Below are 17224 nucleotides of genomic sequence, written 5' to 3'. Positions count from 1 at the left end.
CATTTAACCGAAAATATTATCAAGTACAATAACATATTAGGTAGCATTTATATAATGTAATAGATAACGCTTATATAATAAAATAGGCATTTAACTGGAAATATTATCAAGTACAATAACATATTAGGTAGCTCTTATATAATGTAATAGGTAGCGCTTATATTGACCTATTTTCGAAGTAAACCGGTATATTTATACCGGGTACATTGTAAATTTACCTATCACATTATAATTATCGATTTTGATGTTTTTTGGATCGATAAAATTTTAAATGTATCGACACTTTATGATTGCACCTCGTTGGACATTTATATTTCATTCTGGAAAAAAGTATCGACACAAACTAAAAAAGTGTCGATACATTATTTAGACCTATTTTTTCATAAATCGGTATATTTATATCGGATACATTGTAAATTTATCTATCACATTGTAATTTTCGTTTCGATGTTTTGGGATCGATACTTTTAATAAATGTATCGACACTCTATGTGTGCACCCTATTTAGCTTCATTATAGACAAAATGTATTGACACAAATTTAACAAACAAACAAAAAAACTTCTGAAACGCCTTCTGAAATGCATCAACAATTACACATCGATTTCAAAAACTCGTCCGTTTCTATCTATTTTCAGATGATATGTAGTTATGGCCTTTATATTTTCATCGGATATGTATTTATATTTAATCGATACAACTACCAAAGTGTCGATACTTTTATGTCAGGTGTCGATACTTTCGATAGGATAATTACTTATTTCTTTGAAAGTATCGATAATTATTACGCGTACTTATTAAAGTATCGACACTTTCAATATATCCGATAGCGCTTTACCGGTTTTGTCTTTTCGTGACTGGTTTTTGTCATATTTTTACCTGTTATATTGTTGTGGATCGATATTTTATAAAGTATCGACACTTTATAGACACTAAAACCGCTTCTCTTTTAAATTCAAATTGTCGATACTTATATTAAAATATCGACACTTTCAATATATCAGCTAGCGCTTTACCGGTTTTGTTTTCATGACCGGTTTTGTCATATTTTTACATGTTATATCGTTGTGGATCGATATTTTTATAAAGTATTGACACTTTATGGGCGCTAAACTGCTTATCTTTTAAATTCACAAGTATCGACGTGTCTTGTAGTATTTTGATCATTTTAAAATTTTGTTTAAAAATTAAATTTTTTATTTATTTTTCTTAAAAAATTAAGAATATTATTATTATTGTTAAAAAAGAGACTTGATTTTCTTTGAAATTACAAAAAATCCCAATTCTTAAAATCCTTAAATCTAATCTTCCTGTAATCGGTCTCTCGGCCATTGCCTCCGTCGCCAAACGGCCACTCATCATATCGTCCCCACCCAATGATCTTTGCGACAAACAAACAAACTTCGCTTTAGAAACGCCTTCTGAAATGCATCAACAATTACGCTTCGATTTCAAAAAACTCATCCGTTCTATCTATTCATCTGATATGTAGTTATGGCCTTTATATTTTCATCGGATATGTTATTATATTTAATCGATACAACTACCAAGTGTCGATACTTTTATGTCAGGTGTCGATACTTTCGATAGGATAATTACCTATTTCTTTGAAAGTATCGATAATTTATTACGCGTACTTATTAAAGTATCGACACTTTCAATATATCCGGTAGCGTTTTACCGGTTTTATCTTTTCGTGATCGGTTTGTCTATTTTTACTTGTTATATCGTTGTGGATCGATACATTTTTATAAAGTATCGACGCTTTTTAGGCGCTAAAACCGCTTCTCTCTTAATTCACAAAGTGTCGATACTATATTAAAGTATCGACACTTTCAATATCCGGTAGCACTTTACCGATTTTATCTTTTCGTGACCGGTTTTATCATATTTTTACCTTTAATCGTTGTGGATCGATACATTTTTATAAAGTATCGACACTTTATAGGCGTTAACTTCTATTTTAAATTCAAAGTGTCGATACTTATATTAAAGTATCGACAATTTCAATATCCGGTAGCGCTTTATCGGTTTTGTCTTTTCGTGACCGGTTTTGTCATATTTTTACCTGTTATATTGATATGGATCGATATATTTTTTATTTAGATCGATACAAACCGACAAATTAAGTTTATTAGTTGCCAAATATCTTTTAATATATCTGATAACGTCATATATTAACCTACATTTCGTGAGACAATCCCGTCCTCACTAGACCTTTTAGACTTGTGAACTGTAGGAGTTGTTGGACTTTCTAGGCACTATCTTCTCTATATGATCTTGCCTCTTTAAATTTTATTTTCTTTTTAATTTTTTGGTTTTAGGGTTGTCTCTTTTGAATCGGAGAAAACCCTCACTTTTCTACTTCTTTCCATTTCTTTGGATTGAAACGATCAAACGGAGAAATGGGTTCTGAAGGATCCGGGGTTGTCGGTAAGTTTTCGATTTTCAAAGCCCTAGATTTTCCTCATATGTTTCTTAAGTTTCCTCATCTTTTATATTATCGTTGAAATTTTGTTATAATTGTTTGATTGTTGGAGCTTTGAAGGGTGTATTAAATCTCTGGGAGCTATCTTTTTTTTGGGGGGGAGGGTAATCTTCAGATTTGGCGGAAAATTGGGTTTTAGCTTCGAATATTAGTTTCCTTTTGGTGTAGTTCAAAGTACTGTTTCCCAATGCTTGAGAATGATATGTTGTGCTTGGATTGATTGAGCTCAGGGATAAAAGTGAATGTTATAGTATCGAGTTCGAACAGCGTACGTTTGCAGGGTATATGCCTTGTCAATAGGCTAGGAAAAATTCTGAACAATATAATCACAACAGACTATTTCAAAAGAATATCGGAACTTTTGAGAGCTAGATGAGTCATTAGGAATATGTCTGATTGGGTTTATAGTCTTGATGTATGTGGAAAGAATTAGATATTGTAGGAATAAATTGAAGCAAACTGTAATAAGGGAAACCAAGTTCTCAATTTCTTGAAGTTTTTGTCTTTAGACTTGGTCTTTGATTTATAATCAATAAAACCTTGAATGTGTATTAGATACGATTTATTCTTTGATAAATCCTGTTTTCCTTTTGTTTTCTATTTGAAGTAGTATTCTGAGTTTATAAGTTAGATATGGCAACATTGTTGCGTATACTTTGTTTCAAACTAAGAGATATATGTTAATTGAGTGCATTCTAGAGATAACAAACAATAACCTTTAACATGTATCATCACTTCCTTTTCCTTGCCTAGGGCTTGTAGTATATGACATAACTATGTATAATTCATTGAATTTTTTCTAAAATGGAAAATTGTGACTTAGGATGCATAGACTGTGCCTGCTTTGAAGTTACCTTTTTTTTACTCCATACATCAAGCTACTGGTTCACTCCTTAAGGAACTTTTTGAGATCAGTTTGTAATACGCTTCATATGGAATGTGTATGAAACTTTTCTTGGACTTAGAAATATCTTTCTATGGATCTAAAATCAAGGGATTTGTTCCTCCAACCATTGCAAGGAAAAGCTTTGGCTATTAAGGATCAATTATCCTTTCATTCAGAAGTGAACCTTTCTTGGTATCATTACCTCCCAGATGCTTCAAGTTATGCAGTGGTTGACCTTTAGGCTTTTGGCGTAACCTTTATTCTGAAGCCAACTTGGGTGTTGGATGAAGTAATCTTTCAACTGCAGACATAATAATAAAAAAAAGTTTCTCATTGGTTTTGTCACAACATTGGCACATATGAAATAATGGAGCCAACCTTAGTATTTATGAGGCAAAGTGATTTTTCGTTTGTCTATATATCTTTTTTTGTTCTCATTCATGGTTAATGATGAACTTCATGAATGGAAGATATGACACAACCTTTATACTTCAGTTATTTCTGGGTTCTTCGTTGACTGCTTTTCCAGTATTTGACATAACATGCAAGCATTTCTGTTTGTTCTTAAATTTTAGCTTCTGTTTTTCAAATTTTTGGAAATGGTAATAATAGACTTAAAGCAAATTTCAAGAGTGACTTTGCTGCAATCCTTAGCTTGGGACTCAAATGCATTGTCTTTGCAGTGCCTAGGAATTTCAGATTGCTGGAAGAGCTCGAGAGAGGTGAAAAGGGAATTGGGGATGGAACTGTTAGCTATGGAATGGATGATGCTGATGATATATACATGCAGTCATGGACGGGACTATTATCGGCCCACCTAATGTGAGTCGCTCTCTGTCTTTTTCTTTCTATTGTACTCTTTCCTAGAGTTGGTTTACCTTTGTCTCTTAGTTGATGTGAATAAATGCAATGACGGGTGTAAGGTTGTAAACACAACTTGAAGTTGATATGTACTTCTAACTCTGCTCATCTTCACAAGTTAGTCTGATCATTGAGACATTCCATTTGGACATTAGAAATAAGAACTAAACAATATGTGTGTATTTGTGTAATTCTTGTGTCAGACATTGGAGGCTTGGAAAGAGGTTGTGGTTGAGAGAAATTATGATCTAGCTAGAATACGAACACTGCTTTATTCTTTTGTAATGTAGGGTAGAATTGGGATGCAATTGAAGGACTTAACTTCCATTTTATGGTGACAATCAGAGCTCATTGAAACTTACGAGAAAATAAAGTACTTTTCACAGCTGAAATACTTATCTGTAAAAGTTGCTTAATGAGTTTCTACCATCAAAGCTTGATGATAATTGGTCCCTATTTTATCACATAATTTACCTACTTTGTTTCATGCACTGTTTCAAAAAAAAAAAACTAGTGCCTACAAACATGTTGAAGCCTTCTTGTAACCGTCACCTAGGAGTAAAACATACAAAACTTTATGATCACAGGACTTTGGTAGAAGGAATTTTATAAATTATTTTACACAGTTTGTAACTTGCTTATTCTTTATGCATGTTAGACTGTTCACGAGGGACGCATCTACCAGTTGAAATTATTCTGTGGCCTGGATTATCCAGAAAATCCACCAAATGTGAGGTTTCAAACCCAGATAAACATGACCTGCGTGAATCAGGAAACTGGAGTGGTAGGTGATGTTGTCTTAGGATCTTTTTACTGCATGATATGATACTTAAGGCTGTAAATTGCCAGGTCGAACCTAGCCTTTTCCCCATGCTTGCTAATTGGCAAAGGGAGTGTACAATGGAAGATATATTGACTCAGCTGAAGAAAGAAATGATGTCTCCACGGAACAGGAAGCTTGCTCAGCCTCCTGAAGGTGTGTAGTTTCACTTGTGATTTTCTTGCTGAATCATAATCTTTTTGAGTTTTTACTTCCCTAGGATAGTCAAATTTCAATGTAGATCTTCCGTGCGTAGAAGTTGTTTAAACCGTGATAAACTTCTCCCAGGCAATGAAGAGGCAAGGATCGATCAAAAGGGGTTGCTGCAGAAGTGTTGCTCGTATAAATTTCATCAGAGTTGTATGAACATAATGTATATAAAATCTATACGCTAGATAATCCGAGCGGCTAGCTTAGTACCATCATATATATATGTTATGCTTTTGTATGGGAAAGATGTCCTCGTTCCACCAAATGGTGGTTAAATAAAATATTAAATTTTAATTTGATACGTTACTCTAGAGGCTACCTTATATTTTCTCTTGATATTATTTTAATCTTAAACTATTATCTCAGCCCATCTCTTGTAGACGTTGTAATTCGATTCGAATCATTTAAAAGTATAAATTACCTTAAATAATTTAGATTTTTCAATGAATTTCACTTGCTATTTAATTTAGAAAAATAAAAGAGACGTATGACCATTTTTTTTAATTTTTTTTATGAGTTAAATAAAGAATAAACACAAACATGTAGAATTTGCCTCTTTTACTACATAAATTTTCTAGAAGTAGAAAGAAGAATCCCTTACATTCGAATCAATACCATAAATTCCTTAAACTCATCGTCCCACTCAAAATTCAACCATTAATTACCATCAAATGGAGTTGATTTTGACTGTTAAAGATCAATTATGTACAAATCATAGTGTGGGTGCCATGATCATCTTTTGATGTACTATTTATGGGTCAAACGACACGTGGGTTTCAACTTTAACCTTCACCAACAATATGCCACCCTGCCCATCTTCCACAATTCTTAATCCAACAAGTCTTTATGCAACTCAAAAATATTAAGCATTTTTTTATAATTTGAAGTAATTATAAGATAATATTTGTTTATAATATTTTTAACCGTTAGTAATAATATATGTATCTTACAAACACAATTATTTTAATTCAAGACGTCAAAAAAGAATAATACTTCTTAACTATTGAAATCACTCAATAACTTAATAATTAATTGTTAAAACACTACTAATTAGTAATCATAATAATTTGCCTCGTATATTAAGCTTTGTCTGATTTTAAATTAAAATAAATTTATTATATGTATAAATAAAATTGTTTGAATTTGGATCAACTAAATAAATGTTTTATTTATTATTAAGATAATTTCTTATGTTGAAATCGCTCCTTAAATTAATATTATGACGAATTTAAAAGTTATTATGATATAATCAGTTATATACGAATGGTAGGAAAAATATAATGAATTTATTGAGTATCTCAATAGTAAAAGTAAACTCACTTATGTTATAAAATATGTATGTTAATAAATTAAAAAATTAAAATAGTTATTATATTGTAATCACTCTAGATTAATAATATAAAAAACGAGTATGGAATTAGAGAATGAAACTTGGATTTAAACACGTCAATAAAGATATTTAAAATTTTATTATCAAATAATTAAAATTATTTTAAATAAATGTTAACTTATAATCTGGTGTACTTAAAAAGAACCTATGAAGGTATACCTTTTTCTTACGTAAAATCCCCTCAAAGCAAAACCCGTCTTTCCATATTGATGCGGTAGCCTCTTCTTTAAGCCATCTCTCGCTTTGCTCTCCATCTTCTCTTTCAGACCCTTCTTATTTTCTCTCACTCATCTCCTTTCCATCTTCTTCCACAGGCTTTAGCTACGAAAAAGCTTCATTGTTTCCTTTTCTTCTTCTTCTTTTTACTACAATATCAATATTCTTCATAAACCCATCAAATTCTGCCACTGATACCTTCGTTTTCGGGGGTGTTCGCAGCTCAAGTTCATTCAGGCTCACCTTACGAGTACAACGTCAACTCCATACTCACTTCCCTGTCAACTCGGCCACGTTCACCTCTTACAACAACTTCACCATGCCCGCACCAGGCTCCGCCTCTCAGGACACCGTCTACGGCCTCTTCCAGTGCCGTGGCGACCTCAACAACGAAGACTGTGGCCGCTGTGTCGCTAAAGCGGTGAGTCGACTCGGCACTCTTGCCTGGACTCCACGGGTGGCGTGTTGCAACTCCAGGGGTGTTTCGTTAAATATGATAATACAACGTTTCTGGGCGTGGAGGACAGGACTGTGGTGGTTAGAAGATGTGGGCCGTGATTTCGAGTTCGTCGGACGCGTTGGCTCGGCGTGATGCGGTGTTGGGTTACTTGGGAGTGAGTGACGGGACTAACAAGCCGTTTCGGATCGGCGGGTCAGGGGATTTACGGGGTGTGGCACAGTGCGTAGGGGATTTGAGTCCGAGCGAGTGTCAAGATTGCTTATCAGAGGCAATCGAACGGCTCGAAACAGATTGTGCTGCAGCCAAGTGGGGAGACATGTATTTGGCTAAGTGCTACGCTAGATACTCGGAAGGCGCAGACCACTGGCACGGCGGAAACGGTAAGCGGTGTTGCCACCTCTTGTACGGTTGTTCTTCATTTTAATGTATAAAAAATGGGTAACCTACATATTTAGTCACCCACTATTGCTGAAATTTCATTTTGGTCATCAACTTTTTTTATATAAAAAAATTCTTAAGATTACGTCTTGGTTCATTTTGTTCACATGTGTATTTAAAAAAATAAAAATAAAAAACATAACGTTAGATATGATTTAAATAAAATAGTTAGATGACCAAAACGAAATACGAAAATAGGTGAATGACTAAATACTTGATTTACCAAAAAAAATCAATATAGAAAACAAGGAATTGTAGAAACGGCATAAAAGCAATTTACATTTATTTTGTGATGTAGATACGAATAATAACGATGATGAAGAGATCGAGAAGACATTAGCAATTCTGATCGGACTCACTGCTGGAGTTGCCTTGATCATAGTTTTTGTATCCTTCTTATCAACCCTGTGTGAAAAGGGTAATCAAATCAAATTTACTGTATCTTCTTTTTCCTTCTTTTGTTAGCTCAAATTTCCCATTGCTCTCATTTTGCAGGTGTTAAATAAGCAAAGAAACAATAAAAGCCCTTGAGCTTGTCTCTAATCATAATTAGCCAACAACTGTGCTGTGCCTTGTTAATGCATTTGTTAACGGAAGTGTACAGTAAAGGATTAAGACAAGATATTCCCAGTGTTTCAAGTGCAATTGTGAAAGGGTGAATCTTGTGTCCATTATCCAAATTTGATGCGAATGCAATTGAAATTATTTATTTTTTGCATAAAGCAAGCTGGATAATAGATTAGATGATGGGGGAGCTTTAATAAAGGGAGTCTCGAAAAAAGGTGAAGGAACAAAAGGTTTTTTATTGATAAATAGTGCTAAAGAATCTCATGAAGATCCATTTCATCTTTTGCCATTGGAATGGCTGCAGCTGCATATAATCTATATTGCATTTATTTATAGCTTAATCAAGAGATCAACGTATGATTATTTAGGGACGAATTTATAAAATTTAAGGGAAAATAAATTTATAAAATTTATGATATGTTTTTTCTTAGAATATTTATGATATTTTAATTTAATATTTATTTTTTTAAAAATTTTAAGTTCACACAATTTAATATTATAATTTATTATTTATGTTATAACATTATTTGCTATTATAAATTTAATTTATGTGTCGAATAAAAAATATATAATATTAATAAATTCTTATATATTATAAATTTTAAAAATAAATTGAATCGAAATGAGTGACCAAAACGGAATAAAAACTTACGTTTAGTGACAATTTTGAAAAATAAATAGTTGGATGACCAAAAAGAAACTACAAAAATAGTTGAAGACTAAATATGTAATTCACCTTTGTGTGTTTTTTAACAGAATTAACATTTGAGATAAATGAAATAATGATTTAAACTTCAGAGCATAAAACGTATCAAAAAATGCTTTAAAAGTATATTCGATACAAAATGTATAATTTAGGAAACACTGATACATTCCAACTTTTATAACAATAATATCTATTTTTGTCACATAGGGAAAATTTCTACCTAACATCGTAATCAACAAGAACTAGAATTTTTATTGGTTAGTACAAACCAATTTACCTTAATGGTTAAAGGAATTGTTATTATTCTCAGATACCATTGGTTTGAGCAATAGCAACTATAAGGGTGATTGAGTGTTTATTGTCAAATGATAACATATATTATTTTATAATTAATTTTAGATTAATAAAAGAAAAATTTTATCGGTTGATGTGAAAGATATATTTAGTTAAACGTGACGTTCATAGGTTTGAAAAAATATATATTTTTATATGATACTCATTTTTCGTACCATACCTTTATGGATAATTATTTAGGGATTTGAGGTTATGTCACACCCAAAGGATATTTATGTTCAAACTTCAATGGGAACCAAAACAATGTAGATATAGAAGTATACATCGAAGGAAACGTCCTCCCCTCAAAGGATTGTTTCAAGTACCTAGGGTATATGATACATAAAGATGGAGATGATGACGTTACACACCGTATAAAGGCGGGATGGCTAAAGTGGAGGGCTGCTACTGGAGTTTTGTGTGACAAGAAGGTGTCTCTAAAACTTAAGGGAAAATTTTATAGAATGGCAATAAGACTAGTGTTGCTGTATGGATCAGAATGTTGGGCAATCAAAAAGGATCACGTAAGGAGGATGGAGGCCGCAGAAATGAGAATGCTTCGATGGGCATGTGGTAGGACTCTGTGGGACATGACACCAAACTCTGCAATTAGGATGTCCTTGGGGGTGGTGCTTGTATCCGAAAAATTGAGGGAGGGAAGACTACGGTGGTTTGGGCATGTCCTTGGGCGACAACCGTCGAATGCGGTCAGGAGGGTAGAGTTGATTACAGCCGACGGTGCCATAAGGAGAGGACGACCAAGGAGGAAGTGGGTAGACTGCTTGAGATCTTATTTGAAGGATTTAGCCCTTACCGATGACATGTCCTCTGACAGGAAAATATGGAGACTTAAGACCAGGGTAGCCGAGTAGTGTGGGTCACAACCATAGGGTGTAGCATCTCTGTCTTCTTTTTAATGCCTTTGTAGTAATTTCCATGACTTCTACTTTTTATACGTTTTTGTCATTTGAAATTTATGAAGGCTTAAATCTAGGGTAACGGAGTAGTGTTGCCTTAGTTTAGGTTTTAACCCATTTGACTTTATTCCTTCTCGTAGCTTGCTATCGCTGACTTCAGCGTATCATTCTCTTCATGTTTCCTCTTTTTAAATTTAGTCGGGACTTACGTTTCTGTCTATATGCAGAGATTTTTATGCAGTGAATTATTTGCAGGGATTACTTCCCATTACATACGCGCATACGAAGACTGCATATGAAGATTGTTCAACTATGTATTTATTTATACATGCATTGAATTTTATCTTTATTTTTAATTTTCTGACTGCCGGAAGGTCTTCCACGGAAGTTGCTCTCAACCTGGCGTTGGGGGCAGCCTACTACCCTACCTCCCCCTTATCCTATTGTATATGGGAATTAGGGTTTTGTTGTTATTATCAAACCCAAAAATTTATTTGAAATTTATTTAAAACTAATTAATTATTTTTGGACTAAAATGTAAATTTTTTTTAAAAAATAGTTAAATTTGAAAGTTTGGGAAATTGAGGGACCATCCTTGTAATTTATCTATACTCATCTGTCAGCTAAAATAAAAAAAGGGAGATAGAAGGCTGGCCAGGCTTGAACCCGTAACATAAGGTATGGTCGGTCATGCCCTTACCAACCAACCTAAGTCCCTATTTGTGTTTAAAATAATAAAATGTATATTTTATTTGTTTTATTTTCGGATTTTAAATTACCCAAACAAGAAAACCCCCGGTTCATGAATCAACCCCAATTCTCCCCCAAATTTAACCTAGCCGCCGTCGTTCTTCCTCGATTCGTCCGATCCAACCGTTTCCAACATACGTCGTCACCACCAACGTGACCAGCGACCTCCTGTGATTAAAACCCCTCGATTAATTCATCGAAAGTCATTGTCGTTCGCCGTGGAAGAGCCAAGAAAGCCTCGTTGAAAACCCCCTCGTCGCCTCAGTTTTTTGAGTTTTCTGGCCGTCTCTGTCGCCGACTTGCCTCATCGCCACCCTAGAAAGACTCCTCAGCTCTGTGTGATCAAAACCTGACCAGTGGGTGAGGCTTCACCGGTGTGGGTAAGTCGTTTGTTGCCATATTCGAATATTTTTACCTATTTTTGGCTTGATTGGATGTTGTTTTGGGTTAATATTATTGTTTTGTTACTCGTGTAAGGATCGACTGCCGTCCCCGACCCCATCGCCATTGCATGTGTCACCACGAACCGGTGGTGCACATGGTGCTTGTTCCGCTCCAAGAAAACCTGTTAGACCGGTCCAATCAGTCTGGACCGGCCCGAACCGATCTGAGTCAACCCGAATTGATCTGACATGCTAACTTTGACCCGACACGTTGACTTTGACTTGACTTATTGACTTTGACTAGAGCTGACTGTTGATAGTTGACTTTGACCCAAAAAGTCAATTTTTTTGAAAAGTCATATTTTATGTCTATCGATATTCTGAGTCTGTATATGAAGTATGTTTTGCCAAATTCAAACCCGAAAGCCTCTAAATTGACACGTAAACCTGAGCATGCATATTTATTTAAGTGATTTAATTCAGTTAATTTAATTTAAGGTCAAGGATTAATTTATGATATCGTTATTTAAGGTACTTGTGGATCTTTTGAACGTTTGCCTGCTCGACTCGGTTTTGCCTATTCGCTCGTCCGCGAGAGTCTGTGAATACTCGTTAGATCTCCCAGACTGATACTTTTGTGAGGTGTGTTCCTTGTGTGTCATATACCTGTTCTAAATATTTGTTTGAAAAATCATGTGCACATGACTGTTTTTATCTGGTTTGCAATATGACTATATGTTTGACTTGATTCAGTATGATTTATCTGATTTAAAGTCTGATTTCTGATTTACTAAAGTTTAAGCCTGGTTGTCTGATTTTTGTTCTATGGTTATTGTTTTTACTGATAAATAAATATGTCTGAACTCTGATTTCCTACTACCACTGATTACTGTCTGAAAACTATTTTTTTTCTGGGGTACTCTAGGATATAATATGAAGTCTCTGCAGGTTCAACTCAGACAAATTGATAATTCCTTAATATAAGTTCAGACCGATCGAGTTGGTAATTCCTTATGGACCTAAGGCGACTCTTGGGTGGGCTCCTGGGCCTAATAGGCCTAGTAGTAAGACCTTATGAACCAAGTACTCCCTTAGGGAGGCACATCTGCTATGTGCATTGGGTAAGTCCTTATGGGCATGAGGGCACTCCCCTCAGGTGGACACCTACGCTTTGGCTAGGGTAAGACCTTATGAACCCAAGGTGCTCCCTTAGGTTGGAACATAAGCCCTTTGGGCCTAGGGTAAGTCCTTATGGATACAGTTCTGGGGAGCTGCATATGGTGTTCGGTTGGAGAGCGATACTGAAATTTTAAACTAAAAACTCTTCTGATTTTTTAATAATTGTGATCTGAACTGATTTTAAAAACTTAATTGTATGTTTTATTTATGCATTGTTGGAAGACACTAAGCTTATTCCCCCTAAATTTCTCTCTTTCATATACTTTTTGGATAGGCGACCCGTACCTGACACTTGGAGGATCAACACATTCGTACATTGACTTTTTTTTATAATGTTTTTATCTTTCGATCTGCATTTAATCTGGGTGACATATGCCTATATTTTGAAAACATTGCTTTTGTTACTGATGTTAGATTTGCTTCAAATATTGATTTTGAAATATTTTATTTTTACGACTTTAATTTACTGAATTTAAACTTTGATGCTATTAATTATATTTTTAAAAATGTTTAATTATAATTCGGATTTTAAGTTATCGAAAAATGTCTTTGAAATTTTTTTATCGTAATCCGCTAGATCTGGTAGTAACGCATAGGCCGGATCTAAGGGATTACATGTTGAATCTTGAGTAGTCAAGGGAGAAGTCATCATGTGTTGTGTAGGAAAAAAGAATTTTGGGGCTAAAATCATCCTCAACTATCATTCACATTTTCAGAGTTGATGATAGTAATTGATGAATTTGATTTGGCTGTAATTTTTTTGCATCACATGAAATAAAATTAAAAAAAACTAAAATTACAATGATTAAAATAATTTTTAAATTTTTTACAGTAGAAATACACATATCAAATTTTTATAAATAATAAAATATTCTACAAAGAATAAATTTATAAATATGAGAGAATAAAAAAACAAAATCTGAAATTTAAAAATACAAATAAAAATACAAAATATAAAATTAAAGGTAAATAAGGTTGTTTTAGACTAAAACCATGATAAGGAACCTTTGGGCGATATCTAATTTAACATTTTCGGTAAAACGCTTCCTAAAATATTATTTTTTTATTAAAAATGTTAATATTAGGCGTTACCTAAAATTTTATTTTTATACTTAAAATTATGTAGCAAAATTAACATTTCCAATAAAAAATAACATTTTAAGTAGCACTTCATAGAAAATATTAAAAAAACATTATCATTTCTAATAGTATTTTTTATTAATTGTATATTAAGACTGCAGTAAAACAAAATTAACAGAACCTTTATATCCCTTTCCAACGGGAAGTTCTTGAAAAGTTATATTAATTAAAAAAATACTTCAGCCGGACGTTTAAGCACAAAGTTATAATATTTTAAAATTGAGAAAATAACCTCAGTGACCAAAAATCCCATATAATATACGATTTTAACCAACTTTTTCCGGATTTGCCAAAATGACCAACAAAATCGCAATGCGATCGCTAATTCGCATCGCGATCTCCATTATCGCAAATTCGCGTTGCATTTTCACAATGCGATAGTTGAAAATCGCGTTGCGATGGTCTACAGTATCGTTGCGATTTTCCCAATTCGCAATGCGAATAAGTAAATCGCAACGCGAATTGGGAAAATCGCAATGCGATACTTACTATCGCAATGCGATAATACAAAATCGCAATGAGATACTGACTTTCGCAACACGATTCTGACTTTCGCAACGCGATTTACATAGCGCCATTCGTATTAACGCATATTTTTTTTTCAAATTCCAAACACGAATTTTTTCTTAATAAATCGGAAAATGAACCGTCCACAGTAATCGCAACTCATAACCTCAAACCCAAAAACACAACACGAAAATGTGTATATATGTTAACAAAACTTGCATTATGTGTATTTTATGTGTGCACTTTTAACATTTTCAGTTAGGCATGTATTAGTAACTTGAGTTTGAACATTGCTATGATCTGTTCAGTTGTCATCACTTATTAGACATTCATTTGACTATCGCAACGCGAAAATGGTTATCGCAACGAGAAAATCGCAATGCGAAATGAAAATCGCATTGCGATTTTCTCATTGCGATTTTCATTTCGCATTGCGATTTTCTCGTTGCGATAGCCATTTCGCGTTGCGATAGTCTGTTTTGCCTTCAACATAAAGCAGATTGAAAATCAACAAATCAACTATTACATTTCAACACAAATTATGTATACATCAATTAAACAAATCAAGATTTACAAATCAATTAAACAATCAAAAAATAATAATAATTCTTATTTCTTCATCAATTATTGAATCAATGAATCAACAACTTTGTGACCTCGTACATCCATTTCACGCAGCTCACTTAAGGATTAACCTGCAGAAACCAAACATTTGCTCAAACAGGACTTCCTACACATCTAAAACCTACAAACAGCAAATTATTGAATTCTAGGTACTTAACCAAACATTTTCAAACCAAAAGGAGTATATATGTTAACAAAACTTGCATTTGACTTACCAATTAACAATGGACACTTTCATAACGCGGATGCAGGTAGGCAGCGTCTCGAATATATTGCTCTAGCCATATAATGCCGAAACCACAAGCCTACTGCAGCTCTATCTCTATCGGTGGGAGGTAAAAACTCTGTGCTTCCCGTCGTCAAACGCGCCAAGCAAAGGCATACGAGAGGACCACAATCCTCTCTGGCTCCCGGCGATTGCTATGGCGCGGTCTCGTCTCTGAAAACTGTGACATTGAACTTCTTTGGCTTCTTGTGTCCAGAATGACTCCAATACTTAATCCCATCCAAGAATTTAGCCAAATGAGAGCTCCATCCCTTGAAAATATCTCTCAAATAAGACAGTGATATGTAATTGATCATGCTGTCATACACTATTATCTTCAGGGATGGGAGCTGAAGTTGGACGAGAAGCCAGTGACGACGTTCCAAAACAGGGATAAACACCTGCGATCATAAGTAATAATTCATTTATTTGCGCACTTATTTATGAACACCTTTAAAAAATTTAAAAAATAAACACTAACCGTATCGACCTCCCACCATGCAGGATAAAGTTTAGCTTGTCCATTGCCCAACAAAAATGATTCATCTCGTTGATTCTTCAAGTGAACTGCGTGAAAAGCCGTCGGCATTATTGTATATAGCAATTTTTTTATTTTTCCTAAGCTTCCTTTATTAGTAGACGTGACACCCACGCATCGATATGATGTTTTACAAAAAAATACATATATTAGTGATTACATTAATTTTTAAACAAATTAATCAAATCATATATAAGACAAATATAGTCTTACCTCCCCATCCAAATAGCCACTGTCTTCAACCCCTAATAGCACACCCCACCAAGACCGATCAAGCAACAAAACATTTCATCGTTGAGTTTGCTGATGTCAGTGTAACACCCTTGGCTCCGCTCATGTAGATAAAAATCAACTGCGGTCTTAGCCCAAAGGGTATTATCCACAATTGTTTCCGGTAGTTGTCTCCTCTCCACTTCAGATACCGGAAAGGTACTAGCCGGTAACTCATACGAGAGCCAACTCTCATCCATCATGTCCGGAACCGGTGGGGGTTTCTCAATACTTCGATATATTACCCCATGTGAATCGGGCTCTGGAATGGTGGGAGGGACCTCTTCAACGATGACAGTGGCCTCTTGAACGGTGGGGGAGGAATCTTGAGGGAGAATAGGGGCCTCTTGAACGATTGGAGGGGACTCTTGAGGGATGACCGGTGAGTCGGGCTTCTTCTTGCGGAGTCTTCGCACCATTGGGGTGAACGGAGACGTAATAGCACGTCCACGCCGTCTGATGCGTGAACTCCGTCGTGCAAGGAAAACCCGACGTAAAGCATCCACCTTATCGGGCCGCTAAAAAAATTAATACAAATCAGTAAATAAACAGACATGATATTAAACAAAGACAAATATGTTTCAAACTAGCATTGTATTCACCCAAATCATTATTCTATCATAGTTCACAAAATGCTCAGATAACATTCCAGAAGTAAGCACTTATATAAACATTTAAAAGGACAACATATATAAACATTCCAGAAGAAGAATAGTTTACTTTCGCAACACGAAACTTAAAATCGTAACGCGAAATGACTATCGCAACGCGGAAATGGCTATCGCAATGCGAAATGAAAATCGCAACGACAAAATCGCAACGCGAAATGAAATCGCAACGACAAAATCGCAACGCGAAACACAACTCGCATTGCGATTTTCATTTCGCGTTGCGATTTTTTCGTTGCGATTTCATTTCGCATTGCGATTTTGTCGTTGCGATTTTCATTTCGCATTGCGATAGCCATTTCCGCGTTGCGATAGTCATTTTCGTGTTGCGAAAGTAAACTATTCTTCTTCTGCAAATTGAAACTTGAATGGATTGCATTACTTCAACCAAAAGACAAAAACAAAACCAAAACAAATACTAACAAAACAGTTTAGCAGTATTGGCAGCAACCGAATGAATTACGAGTATGAAAAATCTTAAACTTACCTCGTTGCGTAGAGTATGAACCTCATTCTGTAACGATGCTACCATCTCACGTAGAGCGGCTACCTCACCGAGTAATGTAGACACCTCAACACGCCATGCACCATCGTCTTTGCGTAAAGTAC

The 17224-nt window shown here is 34.6% G+C and overlaps 2 pseudogenes; both read left to right on the top strand.

Moving 5' to 3' along the window:
• The first annotated feature begins 2287 nt into the window (after positions 1-2287).
• Positions 2288-5567, top strand: LOC120215355 (annotated as a pseudogene).
• Positions 5568-5935: 368 nt separating this feature from the next.
• Positions 5936-8445, top strand: LOC120215163 (annotated as a pseudogene).
• Positions 8446-17224: the final 8779 nt, after the last annotated feature.

Source organism: Hibiscus syriacus, unplaced genomic scaffold (genome assembly GCF_006381635.1).
Source record: "Hibiscus syriacus cultivar Baekdansim isolate YM2019G1 unplaced genomic scaffold, ASM638163v2 tig00110114_pilon, whole genome shotgun sequence".
Taxonomy (NCBI): domain Eukaryota; kingdom Viridiplantae; phylum Streptophyta; class Magnoliopsida; order Malvales; family Malvaceae; genus Hibiscus; species Hibiscus syriacus.
Note: the sequence above shows the minus strand (reverse complement) of the source record. Positions and strands in the feature narration are given on the sequence as shown.